This window comes from Lepisma saccharinum, chromosome 24 (assembly GCF_977018435.1).
Source record: "Lepisma saccharinum chromosome 24, izLepSacc3.1, whole genome shotgun sequence".
NCBI lineage: Eukaryota > Metazoa > Arthropoda > Insecta > Zygentoma > Lepismatidae > Lepisma > Lepisma saccharinum.
In genome coordinates this window covers 42,786,998-42,794,670 of record NC_139252.1, presented here as the reverse complement: position 1 = coordinate 42,794,670, position 7,673 = coordinate 42,786,998, and positions in this window count along the sequence as shown.

Sequence of the window (7,673 nt, the reverse complement as noted above, 5' to 3'; positions counted from 1 at the left end):
TGAACAAACTCGATGTAATGGTCCCTCCCGGGAGTGGCGTCAGAAAATTTTGACTGGATGGGAGTGTGTGTGTGTGTGTGTGTGTGTATGTAGATAATTAAGGGTGGGCATCTACCAAGTATAGCTATCATGTGAGTTTCAGGAACATGTAGCAACAAATTGTCCAGCACCATGTTTTTTGTCTTTATTTTACGCAATGACAGATTCAAGATTGGAAACAAAATACCAAGGTATATTTTTGCTCTATGTTGGACCTAGATCATCGAAGTGTTATGCATACAATTATACTAGTAATTTATAAATATACAAAATATAAGATATTTTCCAATAAATAAAATTATAAATGCTTATATTTAAAAACACATATGAAGAGGAAAATGTAAACACTTTCGCACCTAGCCTATGTATTCATATGTTAATATCCTAATTTGTCGTTTAAATTTAGCAAAATTTCTTTCCTTTCTGCAGTTTCTCATACTATTGCTTTTGGTAACAGTTTCATGCATCGGAGACACATTTAAATCTGATATTTTGTCTTTCTCGTGGTTTGTACTTACCAATTATGTATTGCGGAACATAGTGGAAGGTGTCAATATGCTTTTTGCACGAAAACAAACACTTTTTCTGCTAAAATAAACCATTTTCCTTAATGCTACGGAAAGCACGTCACGGTGCGATATCGCTTGCTTTGCGAATTGTAACGCTTCTTTTGTTTTCGAATATCAATGTTTCCAACTCTATTGTGCATGAAAGTTGTAAAAAACCGGGGATCAAAAACCATGCACGGGTAGCCCCACAAACCATTGACGTTAGCCCCAAAAACCATCCACGGATAGCCCCACAAACCATTCACGTTAGCCCCAAAAACCATTGACGTTAGCCCCAAAAACCATCCACGGATAGCCCCACAAACCATTCACGTTAGCCCCAAAAACCATCCACGGGTAGCCCCACAAACCATTCACACAATGTTAGGTTAGGCCCGTTAGGTTAGGTTCCATTAGCACCCATTTCACCCCTAAATTCATCGAAAAACCATTTTCCTTTCTCGACAAAAAACCGCGCGTTTCTCGAAGAAAAAAAAATCGCGTTTCTCGAAAAAAATCACGCGTTTGGAAACCCTGATTCCACTAGCGAGATCGCGTGACTTCCGACGCTAGAGCCATCTGCAGGTACATCTTGGAAACAACGGCATGATGTTGTCGATTTTCACAAAATGCGCAATATTATTACATGAAAAGTGATTATTTATTGTTCTGCTGCATTGTAGGATGAAGTTTTAGGAAGAATATATATCGACGGAGGTTGTAAACCTTGGAGAAACTCATTTCCGTAAGTAGTTTCTTGTGTAAAATTGAAGAAATGTGTCTCCGATGCATGAAACTGTTACCTTGCTTTTTCTTCCCTATATGTCTCACATAATTATCGCAGTTCTCTCACACTTGTGTTTCTCTTTCCTTCCCTCTGTCTCCGTATTTGTCATTCGACCACTCGCTGCACTTGTGTCTCTTCCAGAGAATGTTGTTTAGATAATGCTTCGTTCCGCGGTGGCTCAGTCGGTAACGCGTCTGACTACCATGCTCAAGGTCCCGGGTTCGATCCCCGGCCGGTTCAAATCCGGGAACTTTTCTAACGGTGGAAGCGGCCCCGGCGCCCACCCAGCGTCGAATAACATGGGTACCTGGGGGAAACCCTGGGGGGTAAAGGCGGTCAGGGGCGTGATGCTGATCACATCATCCCCACTCACGACCGGATCAAGAAAGTGTGGGGCGTTACCCCCACACCCCCTATACGCCTTCATGGCGTGGTGCTATGCACAGGGGAACACTTTACCTTTTTTTTTTATACCTTTAAACTAAAAAGAAGTTTCCTATAAATTGTATTAGATGATGGGCTCAAAGCAGACTGAAATATGATTGCTATAAAGAATATCGAACACGTAGTGATGGCTCCTACAATACCTCAAGTAAGGAGATTAGTGTTTGCTTTGTGCTGCGACCACGTGCGACCTCGGGTTTTGCTCTCAAAGTGAAAGTGAATTTGGAGTTACTTTCGGTTTTGTAAAAATGCTGTAGATGGGAATTTCCATGTAATGAAACCGAAGATATTGACGGTGTGTTTGCACTTTCACTAGTCTTTGCTTGTGTGTTATGGAGAATATGGACAATTTTACCCTCGATCACATTTACTCATTGCGTTAAAACTTCACGAGGTTTACTGCGTTGTCTCAAAGGGTACCAGGTGGCAGCACTAAGGTCGCACTTTAAACTAAGTCCCGGTTAGCCTTTTTGTGCGTAAAATTGACTTAAAGCAAAAACTCAAACAGCGTTGTCATTGCTTCCTGCTTTCTTCAACCGCGGAATGTGCCATTTCAATTACAATAGTTCTTTGATGGGCTGTAAGAGACTTTCTATAATTTGGTTCCCATATCGAGAAGGACACACCAGATAGGCCTTCGTTCCACTAAATTTTATCTTTGCATCTCTATTAGGTAACTAGGACCGGTATCTTTTTCCTCGCACGATTTAAATGCAGTCCAAGTTCGGTTCGGTACCGAAATTCAGTAGCGTACGCAGGATTTCATCAAGGGGAGGTATTTCTAAAACTTTCTCCAAATTCACATTACCAGTGTTTTATTACACTTTAATTAATTAATAATACTTATAATTAATTCACTAGTTTAATTACTACTAATACCACTGCTACTATTAAGTAGTAGAGATCTAGTTAAAAGCAATAGAACAAAATTACTTTGTAGTTGTTCAATTTTTAACAAATTCTAGGAGCATGTCAACTTCGTTACGAAATAATTGTCTAGTCAACGGGTGTTTGTATATGATAGGTGAGACATTTTAAGTATCTAAGTATTAAGTACTCAAAGTATGGAACTCGTCTAAAGAGCCGCGGTGCCATAGTGCGTCTGACAACCACGCGGGATATCCGGGTTCGATTCATAGGGTGGCTGATCTAAGGTCGTAATTTTTCCGGCCTTCTCCCCGAATAAGCGGCTTTGGGGCTCACCCAGCCTCAAATCGATAGGTATCTGAGAGCAACCCTGGGGCGTAATGGCGGCCGGAGTGTGGTGCTGATCACATCACCTCCAAAATGGCCAAGATCAAGAATGTGGGACCCCACACCTACATGTGCCTTCATGCTATATGCATGTGAAAATTTACATTCATTACCTATAACTATGGAACTCGCCCAGGATGATGCTGAGGTGCGATGTAGAATACATGTTGCTAAATTCCACTGGGTCTACTTTGCGTTCAAAAGTAAGCTAAAAAAACATTGCAAAACATTTATCGCTTCTAGGTGATTCACAAAGTACTTCTTCAACATTATTTAGTGATGTGGAGTGGATGTAGTTTCAGCATCACTTGAGAGTTCACAAGGGGATGCGAAATCAGTACCGGGAAGAACGTTTGCAATAAGGTCGGTACACTGCGACGAAGCAAGGAATTTTCACAATTCTCGCGAGAGTCACTGCGAGACTTTTTGCAATAAAAATAAATAAATTAAAAAATAAAAATTGAACTTTGCGGTCGCTTAGATTGATTAGACATTTCGACCAGCGGCGGCTCACCTGGGGGTGCGGAATGAAATTTAGGGGGCGCGACGTTGAAAATAAAGAAAACATAAAATATGCATGCATGTTTTTGTCCCTAAATCAAATACTAATCAACATTTATTAGGCATATATGATAATATGCTAATGAAACTGAAGAATACTAATGACTTGCTTCATGTTTGCCTGATTTTAGCACAACAACGACGTTTGGAAATTTGAAAAGAACAGCTTGTTCAAGGGAGGCCAGTGTCATTTATGGAGGACTGGAGGATTTTTTCATAGAGAGGCAAGCAAGGCAAGGCATTTCTCCACGGAGAGGAATATCCCCCCCCCTCCAAATAGCGTTGCTCACTCTCTCTAAAAAAAATCTTCAGTTTCAAGTTACCATGTTCCTGCAACGCTCTTATAATAATTAACATAAATGACCGTGACTGAAATGTACACTTTAGATTCACATCCATTGTTTTAAGTCCACTTGATAAGACTAATCGGGACTGGAATGGCCCTACAATTTAAAATGGGATCAGAACTACTATGTGCCTCCACCGGGCATCGAACCCGGGATCCCTTGATTACAAGACTCAAGCGGTTGAGGTACGCAATTCAGTTATTAATAAAATGTCAAATACGTTGTATAATTATCAACAACTGCTGAGTGTTCAGTTTGCGTGCTTTGGGTAAAGGGAAGATATCGCTACTATGCAACCTAAAGTTCTGCTAGGGTGACCAGACATACTATTTTTAAGAGTATTATACTCTTTTAGAGGTTCATATACTCTATACTCTTTTCAATTTGCAAAAATCCCCAAATATACTCTTTTCCATAAAAACAAAGCTAAATATGATATTGAACAACATACAAAATCAAAGTCACATACAGAATGTTCATCGGCTTCTGAGACACGTAAGTTGGATAGTCTCTTCAAGTGTATTGATGGATACAGTAAGTCAATATGGTTTGGCAACTAAGGTTGTTGGATTTGTAGCAGATAATGATGCACCATTAAATTTTGGTAGCATAAAAAGACAACAGCAGGAAATAAAAATGTGCAAAGAGAGTTAGAGTGCAGATTAGGAAAAAAATATTTTTCCTATTGGTTGTGGGGCTCATATTCTACATAATGCAATTTCTGTACCTTGTGCGAAAATAATACCCGTAGATGTTGAGAACTTGTTTTCAAAATATACAATCATTTTAGTATTTTTACTGTGAGAACAGAAAATTTGAAAAGATTCTGTGAATTTATTAGGCGCCATTATGAGGGTCTTTTATACTACTCAAAGATAAGATTCCTCTCTTTACTTTAATTATACGTCAGTATGAAGCGATAAAGGCCTATTTTGTGAGTGAGGTAAATGTCCCAATTGCTATAGTCAATTTTTTTCAAGATGATATAAGTGAACAATGGTTATTTTTTTCTGCATGCACAGCTACTCCTGTTTAAAAATTGAAAGCAGTGATATAACAGTGTTTAAAGTTTCTGTTCAATATTTTCACTCCTACAGAATAGAACAGAACTTTTTCCCATTCTCAGCAAAAAGTTTACTTATGAAACTTGTAAAGGAAGGGAGTATGAAAGAGGAATATGCATACTCTGTTTCAAATAGGGGTAAACTTCGATAGCGTGCCAACGGATTTCTTCATTTTTACAAACAACAAACTACTTACCGAAATGAGTTTCTGTAGCATTTAGAAGTTCTTGTTGGTATTTTCTTTTATCGAGAAAAACCGATGTTGTCCGTATATGCTAAATTGAACGAAATGAGTGCTAATGGAACCTAACCTAACAGGCCTGTCGTAGGCATACCTCGACCCCGTGATGGTTCGTGGGGCTATCGTGAATTTTTGGGGCTAACGTCAATGGTTTTTGGGGCTAACGTCAATGGTTTAATGATTATTCTTTATGTCAAAAATTGAACTTTTTTTTGTGAAAAAGGCAAAAATAGCACCTTGAAGAATCTCTTGCAATGCAGGATTGGTAAGTACGAATGTTAAACATTACGAAATAAACGAGTGAGAGGGGTTGGGACGCTATCGAAGTTTTACCAAAATAAGTTTTATTGTGAAGTGGTAAAATACTTAGAAACATGGTCACTTGGTTTTTTTGAAGATGTCAAGAACCTGAAGTATTTACTCCTTGACTCAAGAATTTCCTATGAACAATTTCAAGAGTCATTTTCATATATCCATCAACAAGAAAAACCTAGTTCAAATTCATTGGAATTTAATGATAATGATATTTTTGACCATGGCCGTATTTAGAGGGGGGGGTTTCTAGGGTTCAAACCCCCCCCGAAACTTCTGACATGTTGGATTAATGGAAGTTCAGAAACCAAAATCTGTAACAAATTTTCATTTTTTTTTCGAAGCATCACAAAAATACATGGAGACAATGTTGAAACGATCGAGCTAGAATTTTCATACATTTGGAATTCTGATTCTTGAGTGAAACAGGATTCATTCTCAGAATCGTAGCCCACCCGCGACCCCACCATTATCACTTCTGTTGTCATCTTTCCAGTGTTGCTCCCGCGTCACAAGGAATACAGACTGAAGATTCCCTTATGATTGTCCCAAAATTCCATTTCCAGCTTTTAAATTCCCTGTCCGATAAGTCGAAAATCCCCCTTGATAGGAGTTCAAACCTAGGATCTCCAGTTTTGTAGCGCATTACGTTCGCGATTGAGGTTACAATCCATGCACCAGGCTAAGTTTTTAAAAAGAATAACTGGTTCCCCACTTTTCAAAATTCCAAACATTTAATTTTAAAGTCAAACAACAAAAGCTTTATGACTAAAATTTCCATCTAACTTTTAAAGCTTTTCTCTTGAAGGTATCTAAAGTTTAATGATGAAGTATAATAATTTTGCATTTCAGTACACACTGTATGAAACGTAAAAAAAAAAAAAAAATAAACTTGTGCTGGATATTCACTCATCTGCTGGATTGAGTAAGCCCCCTCAAGGATATAACAATAATATAATAATAATTATTATTAGTATTATTATTATGGAATAAAATTGTTTTATTATTATGAAATTTTAATTATTATTGAACAATTATTGTTATTATTTCTATTATTCAAATTTCTGGCGACGCCCATGGGAACAATTATGAATGAACCCCCCCCCCCGAAATTTTTTCCTACCTATGGCCATGTTTTGACACTTACTGTGCAATTTCAAAAGCCGTTGAAAAACATCTTGATGATTGGGGAGAAATAAAAGAAACAATGATGGGTAAGTGGAAGTCAGTGTACAAAGATTTAGTACAGGCTGGGTGAAATTTAAAAGTGATTGTGCCTCTTATAAAATTCTTGTTTACTCTACTCTGGCTGGTACAAATGTTGATTGTGAAAAACCCTTCAGTGTTATTAAAACTTATTGGAGAGAGGAAAACAGTACACTCCTGGTGTCAACACTCGAACAAGTAATGAAAGTGAAATTCAATGTGGACATGACCACAATACGGGATGATTTATACATACTCAAGAAAGCAAAATCATTCAATGACGGTGCCCATTGGTGAGAAAGTATTTGTAATTAGGTTATTACGTTAGACCCATAAGTAATTTGAATCTGTAGAGTGTAGGCCTATTTTATAGGAGCTATAATAGAAGCAATAACAAATAGCCACGCTTATCTTCGTTTTCCTTTTATGTTTTGTGCATGCGCATCTTCAACCTATAGACTATACTCTTTTTGGTCAACGAATATCTGGTCACCCTAAGTTCTGCAATTAGAAAAATAAAATAACACAATAAATACGATATCATGTAGTCACTTTTATGTAATTATCAATTCACTTTTCTTTTTTTGCTCCTTCACTTTTCTGAAAATGTTCCGTTGCTTTGTTACCATTCTCTTCTTTTTACATAGAATGCATAGCCTATCTTTCGTCTGCCCAGATGCTGTGGTGTCAGGACAAAACTATAAATGCACAGCAACTTCTTAGTTAAAATCCCTTGGACCAATAACGAACTATAACATTTCTTCGCGAATTTTTTGGCCTTTGAAAAAGTCTGAAATGGCACATTTCTAGAACAAATAGAACGAATTAAGAAGGAAACTACCGTCACGATAATACTCCCGTTAAATAATT